Genomic DNA, 18,323 nt, shown 5'->3' on the forward strand with positions numbered 1-18,323 from the left:
AGCACCTAATATAATGTCTGGTATACAGTTAACACTGAATAAGTGTTGGGCATTATTATTATCTTTCTTTCTAATCCCTTAATGCTTGAGTTTCTGTTACCATGTCCTTCTTTGGAGCATTATGAACCTTCCTGGATACCATCTTAAAATGTCACCCTGGAGTCAGTTGCTTCACACCTTCCATCAAGGTACTGGAGATTATCATTGGAGACACTGCACTGCAATTTCCCACTAAGTGTCTTTAACATGTAACTTCTCTTCACACAGAACTTTATTCACCTCTCTCCATTCTGAAGTTGACCCCACCTATCTCAATCCATGGGTTTTATTTGTGCTCAGTGCAGCTTGAAGGCAATTTCATCAACAGGTTTTAGTCTTTCTCTATCAGTATGATTTACTGTATATCTGCAGGGTCTGGGTTAAAACAGTCTAAATGCGATTAGCTATGAACAAAAGCAATACACGATAAAGAATGACACAGCCACTGTTGTGTCCTTCAGGGTGTTAAGCGTGATCACATTTTCCTACTTTATTGGGGAAAACCTCGTTCTGCTGAAGGCATTAGGGCAAGGTGATTAAATGTTACTGTGTATAATTTGATATTAGGTATTACCTTTATAATACCTATGTCTTCCTGCCACTGAAGCTAAACCATTTGCAAACATTAATGTGGTGCAATTGAGTACAAACCATTTTCCTTTGTGTCTCCTTGGCTGTGGTGGAGTTAAAATGATAATAATAATCATAAAATGTTTTTTGTTTGCAAGGCAAATGATTAGCAATAAAGATGAATAAATTTTTATTAAAAATTAGAGTAAATAACAGATGGCTGAACCCTTGGATACCCCAATAGAAAAAAATCTGTGGTGTTCTAGCTTGAGCACTTTGGGAAATGTGTATGGTACTTACTTTCTGATGAGTAACAGCATGCAGCATTGTTAAGCTTGATTAAACAAATTTAATTAGCGTTAGTCAATGCATTTTTGTAAGTGGATAAAATATATTCCAGTTTAGGCATGACTGTTAATCTTTAATTTATGAGATAAAAGTTAAAATGCAACCATAAAATATTAAAATTGCAGTAAACTGCACTTAAAGGAACTGATTTTGTTAGATTTTCTCAATTATTTTTTAATCCTACAATTCAAAGGAAATTGCCTTAGTGTTTCCCTGTTTCTTCAGTTTTGTTATTATATATCAGGTAGCAGAGGTAAAAATGGTAACATGAGCCCTGCATTCCCAACTGAGGATATCTAATTTCTAAATGAACTAGGACTGCATTACTCTAAAACCAGGCTTTATAACATTCTTCAAACCTGGGCTTTTTGTTGTATAGGACTTAACTTATTTAGGGCTCTGGAGACTAAAGACAGAAAGAAAATCTAAATCAAAATCTCATCTTAGAAAATAAAATGACCTTAGAAAAAAATAACAAATTAATTTAAATATTCAGAAATCATTCAAACAAGATATTCTCAAGATTTCAGGAAATCACATCCCAAACTAACTTGAGACTTTTCAAGTCTCAATTAATACTTTTAACGCTAGTCACTGATAATTAAGCAGACCCTGGCAGAGTGCAGGACCTTTTGCTCCACACAATTAGCCTTCCTGAAAAATACTGCAGCCTGATCAAGCACAGGCACAAGATTTTATGGAGTTTTCTAGAACTTGTATGTCATAGCCAACCATGATAGAAGAAAGATTTGTAAAAAAAACATTATTTTAGAAATGTGTTTAAAATTATTATCTCTCTCTGACTCTTCTTTTCTCAGACTCTCTTTTTCTGCCTTTCTCTCTCTCTTCCAGATCAGCTGCTCTAAAGTTTAAAAAGCTGGTCAGAGGGGCTTCCCTGGTGGTACAGTGGTTGAGAGTCTGCCTGCCGATGCAGGGGACACGGGATCATGCCCTGGTCTGGGAAGATCCCACATGCCGCAGAGCGGCTGGGTCCGTGAGCCATGGCCGCTGGGCCTGAGCGTCCGGAGCCTGTGCTCTGCAATGGGAGAGGCCACAACAGTGAGAGGCCCGCATACCGCAAAAAAAAAAAAAAAGCTGGTCAGAATAAAGCGTGTGTGTGTGTGTGTGTGTGTGTGTGTGTGTGTTCGTGTACATATATGGAGGCAGGTGGAGAGAACATTTGAGCTTGGCCACTTTACAGGAAAATGGGAGTGTCGGCCTGATCAATCTGATCCCCAAAGTTATCAAATCCCAAATCCCAGCAGGAGCTCTAAAAATGGTAGCCACATACATTGCTCCCAAGAGCATGCCAGGCCACATAGGGAGACCCCTCCCCACTGGTGTAGGAGCACTGAGACTGCAGACCTCAGAAGTACGTGTTTTTTGACTATGGACATAGGGGGGAAGGGATTGTGAGAAACGGAAAAAGCTGTACAGATTCATGGTGAGGATGTGGTTATAAGGTCAGAATGGGAGACGTATCCTCATTCAGAACACTCATTTCATGTATTCATTCAGTCAATGTGCCAGGCACTATGATAACTGCTAGGGTTACAACACTGAGCAAAACTGACACAGTTATTATATTTCATGGAAAATTTACATGAAAAAGCTTACCAGAGGAAAGAGACAGGAAAATTCCACAAAGTCCTTCATTATCTAGCTCCTGTCCGTTTCTCTCATCTATTTCCCCTCACTCCTGACTTACCACCTTTGTCCTATCCATACAAAACTAATTGAAGCTTCAGCAAAATGCATGATCATACTTCCTTGACTTTTCACCTCCTCTGAGAAGCTCTTTGATTTCTCTCTTCTGGTTTGGTGCACACCATATGATCTTATCCTCTTCCATGGTAAATAAAAAAGATTATGTGTATACATATATTTTTTCTTGTCTTCCCTTGATTTCTTTAAAAGTCATATGATAGTTAAAAGCAAAAATTATTATTCTGTATTTTTGGTATAAAACTATATTGATGTTTTATAGAATATCAATACAGAATTCTATAGCCTAATTATATATATATATTTATTTTACTGCAACTAATTCAATATCAACCTTCAGTATTCTGTTTTAATTTGTCTACTGTGACTTTGACTATATATCTTTACCTCTTTTTAGCGGTTGTTCTAGTAATTATAAAATACATACTTGACTGTTCACACTCCATTTAGAATCATATTTTGCCATTTCAGTTGTAATGTAGGAATCATATTGTTATACAGGTGCTATTATTTTTCCTTCTTTATGTTATAGTTGTCATATATATTACAACTATAAACATTTAAATTCCCATCAGAAAATATTATCCTTTTTGCTTTCAAATGCCCAGTATATTTTAAAGAATTCAACAGAAGATTTCTCTACTGTATTTAGTAATTTTATTTCTCTTCCTTTATTCCTGATGTTCTAAGTTTTTTCCAATTTTTATATTTTTCAGTTCAAAATTTTCATTCCTTTATGTTATGTATTTCCTTGTTAATCTTTCAGTTTTAACCTTTATGATAGCTGCTTTTAAAATCTTTGTCAGGTAATTCTCATCTTGCCATTGGCATCTGTTAATCATCTTTTCCCATGAAAGTTGATATTTTTTCCTTATTCTTTGTATGCAGAATAATTTCCATTGAATTCTGGATATTTTGAATATTTCCTTATGAGAATCTATATCTTGTTTAAACCCTATGGAGAATATTGATATTTTTGTTTTAGCAGGCACATGACTTGGTTAGTTTCATCCCACAGGTTCCAATCCATCTTCTGTGGCCTATGGTTTCAAAGTTAGTTCAGTTATCAATGCCTTTGAAGTTAGGGCTACCAGATAAAATACAGGACACCAAATATTGCATGAGATATACATATACTAAAATATTTATACTTTTATCTGAATTTATTTATATATATATGTGTGTGTATGTATATAGAGTTGATCTGAAATTCAAATTCAACTGGCATCCTGTACTTTTATTTGCTAAATCTGGCGGCCCTATTTGCAGACTTTGAATTTGTCCTACATGTTAGCTACCCAGTGGTGGTCTATATCTTATTTCTCAAATTAAAAAAATATATATCTATATGTCTTTATCTTAGTTCTCAAAGCCATTAGTATGCTAATAAAGATCAGACTCCAGTAAGTACAGGTCAAGGATGAGCCCAGGAGTACATTTTTTTCATGCTTCCCCCTTTCTGAGACTTCTGCAGCAGTTTCTGATCTCCTGTGCCTCCTATTTTACATCTCCTGGCCAGAAACTGCCCACTTCTATAATTGTACTACATCCTGGCCCATGTAGGGGGATACCAGAGAGACAGGAAAGTGAAAACCAACAGGCTTTGGCCATGCCTTCATAGTCACAGCTGCACTAAAAGGAGAGGAAACTGTTCTTCCTGGCATGCCACTGCCCTCATTGCACAATAGCCAGGTCCTGAGGATTTGAGAATAAGGTAAAGGGAGAGGAAAAAAACTGGATGCTATGGGCTGAATGTTTGTGTGCCCCCCAGAATTCATATGTTGAAATCTTAACCTTAAAGGTGATGGTATTAGGAGATGAGGCTTTGGGGAGGTGATTTGGTCATCAGGGCAGAGCCCTCATGAATGTGATTAGTGCCCTTAAAAGAGACCCTAGAGAGAGATCCCTTACCCCTTCCACCATGTGAGGACAGAGAGAGGAGTCAGCGGTCTGCAGCCTGAAAGACAGCCTTCATCAGACACCAGATCTACTGGTGCTCTGATATTGGACTTCTCAGCCTCCAGAACTGTGAAAAATACATCTCTGTTGTTTATATGTTACCCAGTCTAATACTATTTTTGTTACAGCAGTCCAAAAGGTCTGAGACACTGGGGTATTTTCCCAGTGAGCTTTAAAATTTCCCTGTTTTACTCCTCAAGCCAGAACTGGAGGATTTCTCCTGGATCTCTTTCTGTATGTCCCACATTGCCCATGTCAGGGTTTCAGATTGCTCTTGAGTTTAGGCTGGGGGATACTGGAAGTAAAAATTGGTAAACTCTCTGCCAGTTCAGTGGTACTTCAGAATCTGGTATTCTTTCCCAATTTTCATGCCAACATTTACTTTTCGGAGTTCTTTTCAGGGAATGCTGTCTATAGTTTCTCAAGTTTTCATAATTGCAATAGGAGAGGAAGGTTGACATGTGTTTATTCCATCTTACTCAGGGCCTACAACACTAAATCTTAGAAGACTGCAATGAGTTAAAGATATATATTATAATCCTTAGAGAAATCAATAACAAATAATGAAAACATATATAACAACAGATTCAAAAGAGAAACTAAAATATATACTAAAAAGATTTTTAAATATAAAAAGTGCAAGAAAGGAAGAATAGAGGAACCAAAAAGACATGAGACAAATAAAAAATAAATAAATAGCAAGATGGCAGACCTAAATACAGCCGTATCAATAGTTACATTAAAGAAAAATGGGCTTCTATATACATTATTTTGGAAAGACTAGAGATTAGCAAAGTACATTTTGTTAGCAGCCCCTTAAAATTTAATATAGGATAGAGCTGAGAGGCTGGGAGTCAAGAAAAGCCCTAAGTATTCAAGATGGTTGTCTGTGGGAAAGAGAAGGTGAGGAAGAGAAGAAGTCTGGGAAGAGAGCATGCCTACACTGGACCTGGTCACTCTTGGAAAAAATGAAATACTGATGACATTAGTTACTTCTAGATCTCTATGTTTTACCTTCTCCTTCTCAAACAACATTTGGGCAATAGATCCTCCTTTAGATCAGACTCTTCTGAGATGTTCAAAAATCACTGAGACTAGCCAAGACCTTTGGCAATTTTCCCCTAGTTTGAGTCAAATGCTTACACACTATCAGGTGCCACACTTCAGTAGATGGTGGATAGATAGATAGATAGATAGATAGATAGATAGATAAGATAGATAGATAGATAAGATAGATAGATAGATAAGATAGATAAGATAGATAGATAGATAGATAGATAGATAGATACTCTTTTCATAGTCGTCAATCAGCACAGGATACATTATAGTCCATTTTATAGTTGAAGAAGCACATGGTTTAAAAGTGTAAATAATTTGCCCTAGGTAATACAGCCATGAAGCAGTGGGGCTCAGAGTTTGAATCCAGGATTGTCTTTAAATCAAATCCATGTTCTTTCCACTATACAATGCTTTCTTCTTGTCAACAGACCTTAACATCTACAACAGATAAAGTGAAGACACTTTATTGGAACAATTATTGGGAGCCCTATGTAGAACTGAAGCAAGACCAATCTAGACTATAACAACCAGGAAATGGATGAAAAAGCATGGAGATTGAAAACCTTTTTGACTTACTACTCAATGTTGTATCATATTGCCAACTCCCCAAGGAAAGGAGAAAATGCTTGACTGATGATTGAAGAGATACACAAGTGAAGCAAATGTCAACATTTCATGAACAACCAATCACTGAGTACATGTCAACAAGCAAAAGGCCATTTATTTGGCAATTATACAATTGAAATGGATCATTCAAAAAAAAGGCATTATTAGTGCTACAAGCACAATATTTGACATTTCTAACAAGGGTTAATAGTTAAAAGGCAAGGACCAATTTAAATAAAACTATATTCAAATCAAAATCAAATAAAAATTCTAAAGATGCAGAGCGCCTAGAAATTAGCTTTTCCAGAACTTTAAGTTAACAAATAGAATTCTAAATTACTCAAATGTTTTTTACTCTTTTAATAAAAATGCTGCATTTCATATTTTTTAAGACATAGCAAAGTATTTTTAATTCAATCAAATTGAGAGTCATTTTCTATATGTGCTGAACATGTAATAAATCATTCTCCACTCAATTTATTTTGGGGGAACAGAACTTGAAAATATACATTCATTTAAATTAAAAAAAAGCAGGAATGGTCTGACCTGTGCTCCTACATTATACATAAATGCCAGGGGAGTCCACACTTCAGGGTTAGCATTAATGCATCTTTGGCATTCCTGTACTTATATGCTGTGGTGATTTATGTTGGGGTTAAGCGAGATCATATTTATAGCAATAAAACTCTCTTTTTATTGAAGAGAGTCATCCTTTACTTCTGTTGTTGCAGTTATTCAGTACCACCCCATGTGTTCGCGAATGGGATATTGTTAAAAAGTAACTCAGCAACAGTAGGCAGTATAAATTCACTCTCAAGAACTGCTGGCACACAAATGAACATGGCCTCTAATGAAGGAATCTTGATGCTTAGCTTCTGAGCACATATGAAACAGTCAATCTGCCTGCTTTTTAAGATTCTTAAGAAGAAGGAGAAAAAAGCACTAATGTTTTATGAAGCACTTACCATGCACCATGGTCCATGAAACAATCTCATTTAAAACTTACAACTAAACCCTTTTTTTTTTTTTTTTACAGATGAGGAAACTAAGAATCCAATCTGTTCAGATAACACAATAAAAGTTTTCCATCCATCTTTTAAGAAAAGAAAACCAAAGGTCACTGATTGTAGTACACTGTGCTTCTATCTGCCTATGAGACTCTAATACTGCCAGAAAAAGAACTTATTCCACCTACAAATAAAACACACTGTATCAGGGTTCTGCAGAGACAAGATTAATAGGATGGATACATAGATAGACAGATACATAGATAGATAGATAGATGTCTCAACTCAAAGGCGGTTGGGCAGGAGGAGTTCCCTCTTACTCAGTCTTTTTGTTCTATTCAGGACTTCAACTGATTGAATGAAGCCCACTCGCTTTAGGGAGAGCAATCTGCTTTACTCAGCCTACTGATTCAGATATTAATCCCATCCAGGAACACCCTCACAAATATACACAGAATAATGTTTGACCAAATATCTGACCACTCTGTGGCGCAGTCAAGTTGATGCATAAAATTAACCATCACATACATGCAAGCACTGCACCTATCCTTTCAGCCACTGTCCCAAACTATTGATTTACTAACAATATTAACAACTGCTTAGAAGTATTATGAGTTACACTGCAACCTGTTTCAACACTAACATAGGGACTGTCTTAAATGTGATAGTTATCATAACCTTCAGTGGTGCCTACCAGCAGTGGTAAATTTGGCACCTAAAGACTTTAAAATCTATCCTACAGGACTACACAAGGCATAGGTACAGTATATCTGTGGACACCAGCTTTATTTGTAATGTTGGAAATTTAAAGCAAAGTAAATATCCAACAATAATAAAAGAACTAATCAATTCTAGTGCAACCATATCATAGGATACTATTTAGTCATTAAAAATAATTCAATGTTTTTATTGGCATATAAAATGTTTATGATGAATTTCATGATACTTTTATAAATATATATAAACACATGTATATATACATCTATATATATATGTGTGTATATGAACAGATCTGAAGTTTACAAGCTGCAATGGTTTTCCCTGAGAAGTAAGAGGTGATATGCTTTCATTGTGAGAAGAAACAATTCCTGCCACATGGCTAGGAGTTGAGGGTGACCTCTAGGAAATGAGAATGATCCACTGCTGATAGCCAGCAAGAAAATGGAAACATCATTCCTACAACCACAAGGAATTGTATTCAGCCAAGAACCTGAACTGATTTGAGAGAGCACTCTCATCTCTGGATGAAAATGCTGTCAGCTGACACCTTGATTTCTGCCTTGTGTGACCCCAAGCAGAAGACTCAGCTATTCTGTGCCTGGACTTTGGACCTACAGATCTGTGAAGTAATAAATGTCTTTTTGTAGCCACTGTTTGTAATAATTTGTTATATAGCAACAGGAAACTACTATAATCATTTAGCATAATATAGAAATGCTGTATATTCTCAATAAAAAATAATATAATAAGTGGGAAAAACTGGAGTTTCAAAATAATCACTTGATTTACTAAGTTGAATAATGTTATTAAAATTTTTGTAAATTTGTATGGTGACAAATGAAAGCTAGACTTACCTTGTTGATCATTTTGCAGTGTATACAAATGTTAAATCATTATTGTACACCTGAAACTAATATAACGCTGAATGTCAATTACACTTCAGTTAAAGAAGAATTCCTTATCAGAGTTTTAATTTAAATATCAAGCAAAAAAGAAAGTTATCAAAGCTGCATAGGTTTGAAATTACCTGCATTTTCAGTTTTTAAAATATATACAAATATCTTCAATTAAATGATATGCAGGGCCAAGTAATAGATTTTAATTTAATTATGGATAGGTAAATTGCTATGGAATAAACTAAAAACTTTCAATGTTTCAAAAGCATTCATTCACTTTTATCTCAAGGCAACTGGAAATCTTCAGTGGTATCTCAATACATCAAAATAAATCGTAGACTACAATGTTTTCCACAATTGGATTGTTTTGTTTTTTTCCCAACTTGTGACTTAACTCCACCTTATTGACCTCATCATATTGACTGTCTACTACTGTTTTCTTCCCATTTTATGTGTCTTTGCTCAAGACCCTCCCTCAGCCTGCCTCTTAGGTGGAAGTCTTACCAGCTAGGTAAGGAAGACCCAGCTCAATTCCTCTAAGAAGTCTGCCCTCCTCCTTACTCACTACCAGTAGAACCCATCACTCCCACCCCACATTTCCAAAGAACTTGTTGGTTTTACTATGATAAAATATACTGTTATCGGTTTTGTTTTACATTTATATATGCATGTGATGTCACCGTCACTAGTCTATGAGTTCCTAAATGTCAGGGACTGTCCTCCTCCTGGTCTGTAATGCCTGGTAGAGTGCTATACATTTCGTTTATGGTCAGAAAAGTGATTACTGAGTTTTTAAAAACTTCCATCTTGCCAATGCACAAGAACGAGACATGAACATAAGTATATAATTTTAACTTAAGAAAGTCGGAGTCCAAATAAAGATCTAATGAGAAGCAGAGAGAGAAATTCAGGTTTTTAAAGATGAGGAGAACGGTTTTGCTCAGAGGTTGAACAGATCATAATAACTGACAAATAAAATTGGGAGCACAATAAAAGATTCAGAACAGGAGGAAGGTCATATTTAAGAACTAGAAATACAGCACAATATGTATAATATTCATTACACCTCTACAGTTCCTGCTGTAGCATTTTACATTATTCAAATCTTTTTATCACTGCTTATGACAATATTTGCCTCCCTTATGAATTCATTTTCAGTACAGTCTGGTACTGTGGTTGAATTTGAAAGATATTCTAATTTAAGTTTATCAGAATTGGACAGAGGACCATATTGACTGAATAATAGGAAGTTTTATGCATATGAAATTCAGAATGCCTCAAACGTAACTAAAATCACTACAAGCCCAAGGGAAATATAAAATACTATGTACTAGTAACTAGTTTACTATCTCTACTTCACATACAATTATTTACACTTTCTGAAAATAATATTGATGTACTTGTATAAAATACAAATAATATAAAAGGGTGGTTGAGACGTCCACTTATTCAGTTGAGTATTTATTGAATACACAGTATATGCAAAATTTATTATTATATTCTGTAAAGGACACAAATATAAAGATATAAATATAAGGAGGAAGGAGAAGTGGAGGAAAACAGAAAGTTAATTAAACATATTTAGTACTCTATCTATGCCAAGCCCTGTGTTGGAATATTGATAATAATAGCTAATATTTGCTGACTGTTTACTATATCTAGTTATAATTCTGAGTGTTTATATTGATTGAATCATGTAATATTTAGAACAAATCTATGAGCTTAATAATATTAATTTTCCCATTTTTTTAGATGAGGAAATTGCAGCATAGGGATTAAGAAACTTGCTAAATGTTGCAAAACTAGGAATTTCAAAGGTGGAACTTGAATTTAACAGCAGACACTTTGAACCTAACCTCTACATTATATACTTCCTATTAGGTTTTATTAGCTCCATTTTGCAGAGCAAGAACTTGAGATGCAGAGCAATTAAGTGGGTTTCCCAAGATCATCTTCCTGGTCAGTGACAGGGTTAGCATTCAGAATCAAATATGTCTGATTCCAAATCCTTTGCCAATTCCTCTACATCACCTCCAAACTACAGGAAAGAAAATATTAATAAAATGTATTCAAACTATATTTCATTTCTTCTATTATTTAAAACCAACTGCATCTCTTCAAACTGCATCTGGTTGCGTGACATTAGTTTAGGCAAATTACTTAATCCCTGTCTGCCTCAGTTTCCTCATTTGTAAAATGAGGATAATATAATTGTTTGGAGGATTAAATATGATAAAGCAGTTGAATAGGAACTAGCACAAACTTATTATCATTGTTATTATTATCATTATTACTATTATTATTGTTTGTAGATCATTATACTTAATAGAGACAAGGAATATCTATGAATAATACTGCTAATAGGTTAAGTGCTGATCTAAACACTTTTCAGCATTATCTCACTCCAACATTCCAATTATGTAGATACTGTTGTATCATTTTACAGATGATGAAATAGGGGCTTTGGGAAATGAAGGAAGTGACCCAGAATCATACAGCCAGTGAGTGGCAGGACCAGATATCAAACCTGGGTTTACTGACTACAAAGGCCACAGGGTAGTATGATATCAGTGTCAAAAGAAAGGTGCAATCCAAGCTCTGAAGATATTTAGAAAATACAGAACACTTCTTGACTAGAGATTGAGAAGGGTTTGCCTAGGTGGGTTAACATTTGAGCTAATCTCTGAAGGTAAGTAGAGTTCAATAGGTTAGAAGTACATCTTTTTTTTTTTTAACATCTTTATTGGAGTATAATTGCTTTACAATGGTGTGTTAGTTTCTGCTTTACAACAAAGTGAATCAGCTATACATATACATATATCCGCATATCTCTTCCCTCTTGTGTCTCCCTCCCATCCTCCCGATCCCATCCCTCAAGGTGGTCACAAAGCACTGAGCTGATCTAATATTACTCAACCATAAAAAGAAACAAAATTGAGTTATTTGTAGTGAGGTGGATGGACCTAGAGTCTGTCATACAGAGTGAAGTAAGTCAGAAAGAGAAAAACAAATACCGTATGCTAACATATATGTGGAATCTAAAAACAAAACAAAACAAAAAAAATTTGTTCTTAAGAACCTATGGGCAGGACAGGAATAAAGATGCAGACGTAGAGAATGGACTTGAGGACGTGGCGGGGGAGGGGTAAGCTGGGAAGAAGTACATCTTTTGAAGGACAAAACAAGCTTACCTGGTATAGCATGAATAAAGGTCTCGAGACAGGTTTAATACATCTGCCATTGTAGGGAAGCAGTAGAAGATAGAGCTGGAAATGAATTAATGTAAACTTCATGAGTGTGGGGCCTATGCTTCTGAAAGTGTGCTATTTATCATGCCGCCATGAGACACACGTAGATTGTGAAACGTGGCTATAGAGACTAAGGAACTGAGTTTCAAATTGTGTTTAATTTCAATTAAATAAAATTTAAATCTAAAAACTGATACTCAACCTACTTACTGAAAATTCTTAAGTATGTTTGGAGCAACGTAGATATGTGGGTCTGCTTTTTCAACTGTACATCTTATGAAGTCTAAATACCAATTAAGGATTTTCAATGAAAATTTGCCATCTGAATTTAGATGTGATGTAAGTGTAAAATATATATTGATACTTGAGATTTCTTAAAAATGAATGTAAAATATATCATTAGTAATATTTAATATTCTTTATATTTTGATATTTTATATATTGGATTAAATGAAATGTATTATTTAAATTAAGGTTAACTAATTATTTTTACTTTTTTAATATGGCTACTAAAAAATTTATAATTATATATGTGAGTTGTTATATTTCTATTAGAGATGTTCTATCTTATTCCTGGCACACAGTAGGTACTCAATAAAATATTTGCTCACCAACAGCAGTAAGAACCAGATTGCAACTTCAAAGGCAGACTAAGGATTTTGCATTTTCTTCAATAGACAAGAGAGTCACTGAAACCTCTCAGTGGGGAAGTGATATGCTTTCTCAGAGTACTATTTTAGGAGGCTCCATCTGGAACAGCAACTAAAACAGAGGAGGAGCTGTTCGATTAGAAGAATATTGCAATATTAAAGTAGGACCTGAAACCCCCAAAATTCTTCCAAAGCAGCTCAGCTGAGTAGCAAAACATTGTGTAAAAGTTCAATATTTCTCATAAAAATGCTAAACACTCTCGCATGTAAAAGGCAATTCCTTCTTGAGTCAAGCCTTACACCTCTGTGCTCCTAATTTCATCACTGTTACTTTTTTTTTTTTTTTTTTTTGCGGTACGCGGGCCTCTCACTGTTGTGGCCTCTCCCGTTGCGGAGCATAGGCTCCGGATACGCAGGCTCAGCGGCCATGGCTCACGGGCCCAGCCGCTCCGCGGCATGTGGGATCTTCCTGGACCGGAGCATGAACCCGTGTCCCCTGTATCGGCAGGCGGACTCTCAACCACTGCGCCACCAGGGAAGCCCCATTGTTACTTTTAAAGAGAATGAAACCCAGAATCATCGGGGTTATCTCTGAAAAAAAAAGTCATTTGGGCTATAAGTCTCTTCATTATAGCAATCATCTGCCAAATATAGCTCCATAGCATAATTTTGAAATATGCACAAGTGTAGCTACAGGTATGAAAAAGCCTGAATAGATCACTCTATTCTCCACCTGGTGACCAGAGTTTTGTCTGTTTGTTTCTTCATCACATCTCTGATTGTGTCATTCCATGTTGAAAAGCTTTAATGTTATACCGTAGCTTAAAGGATGAAGTCCGAACTCAATTAGCAGCCCTTCCCCAACCAATCCTATTCAGCCTCAACTCTCTCCAAGCCTTCCTATAAACCCTCACACAGGTCTCTAAGTAGCAGGTGACAGGAATCCAACCCAAACTAGTCAAGGAATTTGTTGGTCCCACAATAGATAAATGTTAATAAAGAGATCGACACATAAACTGATGGGTGAATGGCTATCTTGATTCTGTTGTTCCCTAGGTGCTGGCCACATTCACACCTGCTATAGACAGACTTGCTCCATGTGGCAGAATAAACGTCTACCCTCAGTCCCTACCTCACTTTCTTCCAACCACTTGACCAAAACTGCAAAGCACATTTTCCTCCACTCTAAGTAAATAAATGCCACCATGGAGAGTGTGTACCATGTTCCAGGCACTGTTCTCCATGCTATATATATATATATATATATATATATATATATATGCCATATCACTTTATATATAAAGTTTATATATATATATAAAGAACCATATATAAATATATAATCACTTTATATATATATATATAATCACTTTATATATATATATATATATATATATATGGTTCTCCATGCCATATATATAAAGTGATTTGGTCCTCACAAAAACCCTATCATCAGCCCCATTTTGGAGGTTGAGACACTTAAGCATAGAGGGGCAGAGTAACTTGCCCAAGATCAGATCACTGTGGTAAGAAATGGCAGGACCGGAATTTAAAGCCAAACAGGCAGACTCTGTTATCCAAGCATCTCTACAGGACTCACTGTGGTCAGAGGAAAAGGAATTTTGATTGGCTATGCCTAAGTCGTTGATGAGTCCCCATGGGGAGTAGGGCAGTACTGGGAATGACAGCCCCCACCAGAATCACAAGGTACTATGGAGTAGGAGAAAGAGGGATTAATAGGCAGATCAAAACAACAGTCTGAGATAGGTTCTATATTCCAACCATAGTGAACAGTACAGGACAGCCTTTTTCAAATTTTCCATGCACTCTTTTGTCTCTATAATTTGCCCCTCTTTCCATCCCTACTTCCCAACCCTCTTTCTGGAGAACTGCTATTTATCAATCTATGAGGCCAATCTCAAGCAATGAACTATCTTTTCAGCAACATTTCCTCAGTCCTTAGAGGCAGAATAAATCACTCTCTCCTCTGTGTTCCTTTGGTGTCCCATGCAATCCAACATCCATAGAGCAAACAGAAGTTCTGTGTGCAAGCCTTACCACTCCTGCTCCTCTAAAAGTAGTCTGTGGTAGCAAGACTCAGTCTAGTAGGATTAAAATAAACCTCCCGGACATTTTTCCTCCACTTATTCATAATTGTTTCTTTCTTTGGATCACTTCAGGGTCTTGAGAGTAGTACTGTTCCTCTACACTCCCAGGTTCTCTCTGATACCAGGCATTGGTGGTGGCTTCCCTCTCTACTCTCTGCTCTTGCCTCTGACCGGCTTCTGCATTTGACAGTCATTTCTTTAGTATGGATTCCTGGCATGGTTTTAAGGGGCTTGTCTCTGACATACACCTTGGGCATATCCCCATTATGGTGCTCATTTCACTGATTTACAGTTCTTTGTTTTGATGTCTATCTCTCCTGTAAGACTCTAAGCTCCTTTGGGCAGGCATTAAGACCTAAATCACCTTGTTATTCCTAATGTTGAAAGAAGCCCAACATAAAGGGAAGGAAGGAGGAAAGAAGGAAGGAGAAGAAGGGAGAAAGAGACGAAAGTGTGAGATTATTCCAGTATCTACATTTATTCTTGGGAAAAGGCAAATACAAAATAGTATGCTCAATTCAAACTTAAGTCAAATAATCTTTTAAATTTACGATGGTGAAAAAAATTAAATTAATGAAACAAAGCAGTTTCTCTTGTTGGTTAAGAAAGAAAGTTCTCAGAAACAAACTTTTTCCTTAAGATCTTGAGCACATTTGCCTTTAACTCATAAGACAACTTGAACCTATGGTGATAATGCAAGAAAATTGGGTTGATTGAAGTAAATCTATCTCCTTTCAGACCCAGAGAAGTAGTTTAGAATAGAGGACTGCTCATCTGATCATTTTGTCCTAACCTCAATCTAGCCTCCAAACAGAATAGAGTTGACATTGCCCTGTGTCTGGAACTGACACTGACCTTGGCAATGATTTTGTCACCCAGTTTCTTTCCTTGCTGTGCCCAGGACAGAGTGGTGTGTTTGGAAATGTCTGATGGCTGAATCTGAGCAAGAATGCTCACTGATTCACAAGTGTACTTTGTTTTTTGACATGCTTCAAGAGATCCTATGTCTGACTCTACAGAACAAATATTATGAGAGGTAATTTCCTGAGAAGCAAAATCTGTATCTCTCTACAAAATGAATGAATGAATGAGTGCTAACATTTAATACACAAGAGTGGTTAAAAGCATCAGCTCTGGAGTTGGATGATTTTTAGCTCAATCTTGATCTTTCAGTTTATTGACTGTATGACCTTGGCCAAGCTACTCTAATCAATCTGTGCCTCAGTTTCCCCAACTGTACACAGAGATAACAGCACTTACCCCATATAGTTGTGGGGATTAAATTAGCTATATTTTTAAAGTACTTATATACCACTGTGTCTAGCACACAGAAAGAACTTGTGCTTGTTAAAGAAATAAAATTAATTCAGCATGCAATATAAGGTATATAAACACCTTTGAAATATTACCTAAAATACTAAGAATAAAGAGAAATCCAAACAAAATAATAAATACATACATCTTATAATCTGTAGAAATATATTAAGTAATATGGAATAAACCTCAAATTTCTTGAAAATTTTAAATAATATGGGCACAAGAGTTTTATCATTTCTTTAGTCATTAGGATATTGCATTAAAATTATTCTATTGGATAAAATTCAAAAAACCTCATGCTTCCTTATATAGCTAGTGTGACTTCTCTGAAATTAAGTTTAATGTTTCCAACAACCCATAAAATATTGCTTAAAACCTTTTAAGTAAACCATTAATTGTATTTAAAGTATTCTAGGAGAGCAGTGCCATATACTGTCACAGAAAAGAAAAATTATAAATTCTATAAATCCCACAGAAGTCTGAAAGTATCCAGAGATCAATAAGCACTATGTCCCCTAAACTCTATCAATTTCTTCTCAGGCTGAGTCTTCATCAGATGTCTGCCTATATCTAGAAACAAAAGATTGCAACACCCAATTTTTAAAGAATGAATAACCAAAGAGAGAGATTTTGGTGACTGTGCCTAACAGCAATCTTATCGGTTATTGTTTGCGTGTTTGCTATGTCATTTATTAAAAGTTCATGAGACCCAAATTTCAGAGTAACAATTAATAAAATCAATGGCAAAAAAAAGAGGGTTGGCAAGAGGACATCACACCTACCTGCCTTAACCAAAGTATCATTTTATGTTTCAGCTGTTTACCATGCAAATTAGATATTTGGGGAAGCTCACCAAAGCCCAAAGATTTTTCTCTTCCCCGATATTTTTGGGAATACATTTGAAAAAGTCCAAATAGTACTAAAATGAAGAAAAATCACATGATTAGTGAGGCCAAAAACATTATGTTGAAAAAAGCAGGCCTGTGTTATTTCGAAGTGAACAAAAAATATTTTCCATCTGTACTCTCACAAAAGCACAAAAGTAAATAGAGTGAAATGTTCTGTACGTTTCTGCATACAATTTGAAAAAGTCCCAAATGATCACAAAGTGATCATTTCCTAACCCTATTCTCCCATCAGCATCCTTCCTTCCCCTGAAAGGAATCAATTTCCCATCTAATTAATATTGTTGTCAGATATGCTATGACTGGATTTAAATGTTTAAGAGAAGAATTGTGCAGCCAAGGGAAGATGAAGCAAGCTTTATGAAAGAAAGGATGTTGAATGAAAACCCTAAGCATACCTAAGGCCTAATCTCACTGACTTGGTCACAAAATGAGCTTAAGGGAAAACTGAAATTTATTGGAATACAAGGTTATCTCCTGAAATCCAAGGCCAACATATGCAGCTGGGCCTTGTGAGAGACTAACACCAAGAAAAGGAAAGTCAGTGGGAGCCAACACAGCTGTTATTTCCAACATTTTTGTTTTCTCAGGGAAGCAAGATCTAACTTTTCTCTTTCTCTCCGCAGACTGGCTTCATTCTTCAGTCTTGACATGGATCGACCTCCTAAATTCTGCTTACAAATGGACCCCTGACTATTATCATCACAAATTCCTTGGGGAAAGAATCTGATTGGAGGAGACAAGCTTCCCAGATTGGTTCTCTTGGTACACTGAGTGTTGGCCATTGGGGTTATGGAAATAATGCATAATAAGGGCCATGGCAGTAGCGTACACAAGAGTTGGTACATTTTTTTCTGTAAAAGGCCCTATAGTCAATATTTTAGGTTTTGGGAATCATATATTCTCTGTCAAAACTACTCAACTCTGCTGTTGTAGCACAGAAGCAGTCACAGGCAATACATATGAATGGGTGTAGCTGTGTTCCAATAAAAGTTTATTTACAAAAATAGGTGTTGGGCCAGATTTGTTCCACGGGCTATAATTTGCTGACCCCTGGTCTACAGCTACACCATGAGCAGGAAAGACTTTTTAAGAAAGGGTTGGGGCAGGGTGATCATTAGTAAACACACCCAGCACTGAGCATTGGAAGCAGAGACCTGCAATGT

Source organism: Delphinapterus leucas, chromosome 4, assembly GCF_059928025.1.
Source record: "Delphinapterus leucas isolate spDelLeu-1000000601 "Yukka" chromosome 4, BTC_Dleu_Yukka2, whole genome shotgun sequence".
Taxonomy (NCBI): Eukaryota; Metazoa; Chordata; class Mammalia; order Artiodactyla; family Monodontidae; genus Delphinapterus; species Delphinapterus leucas.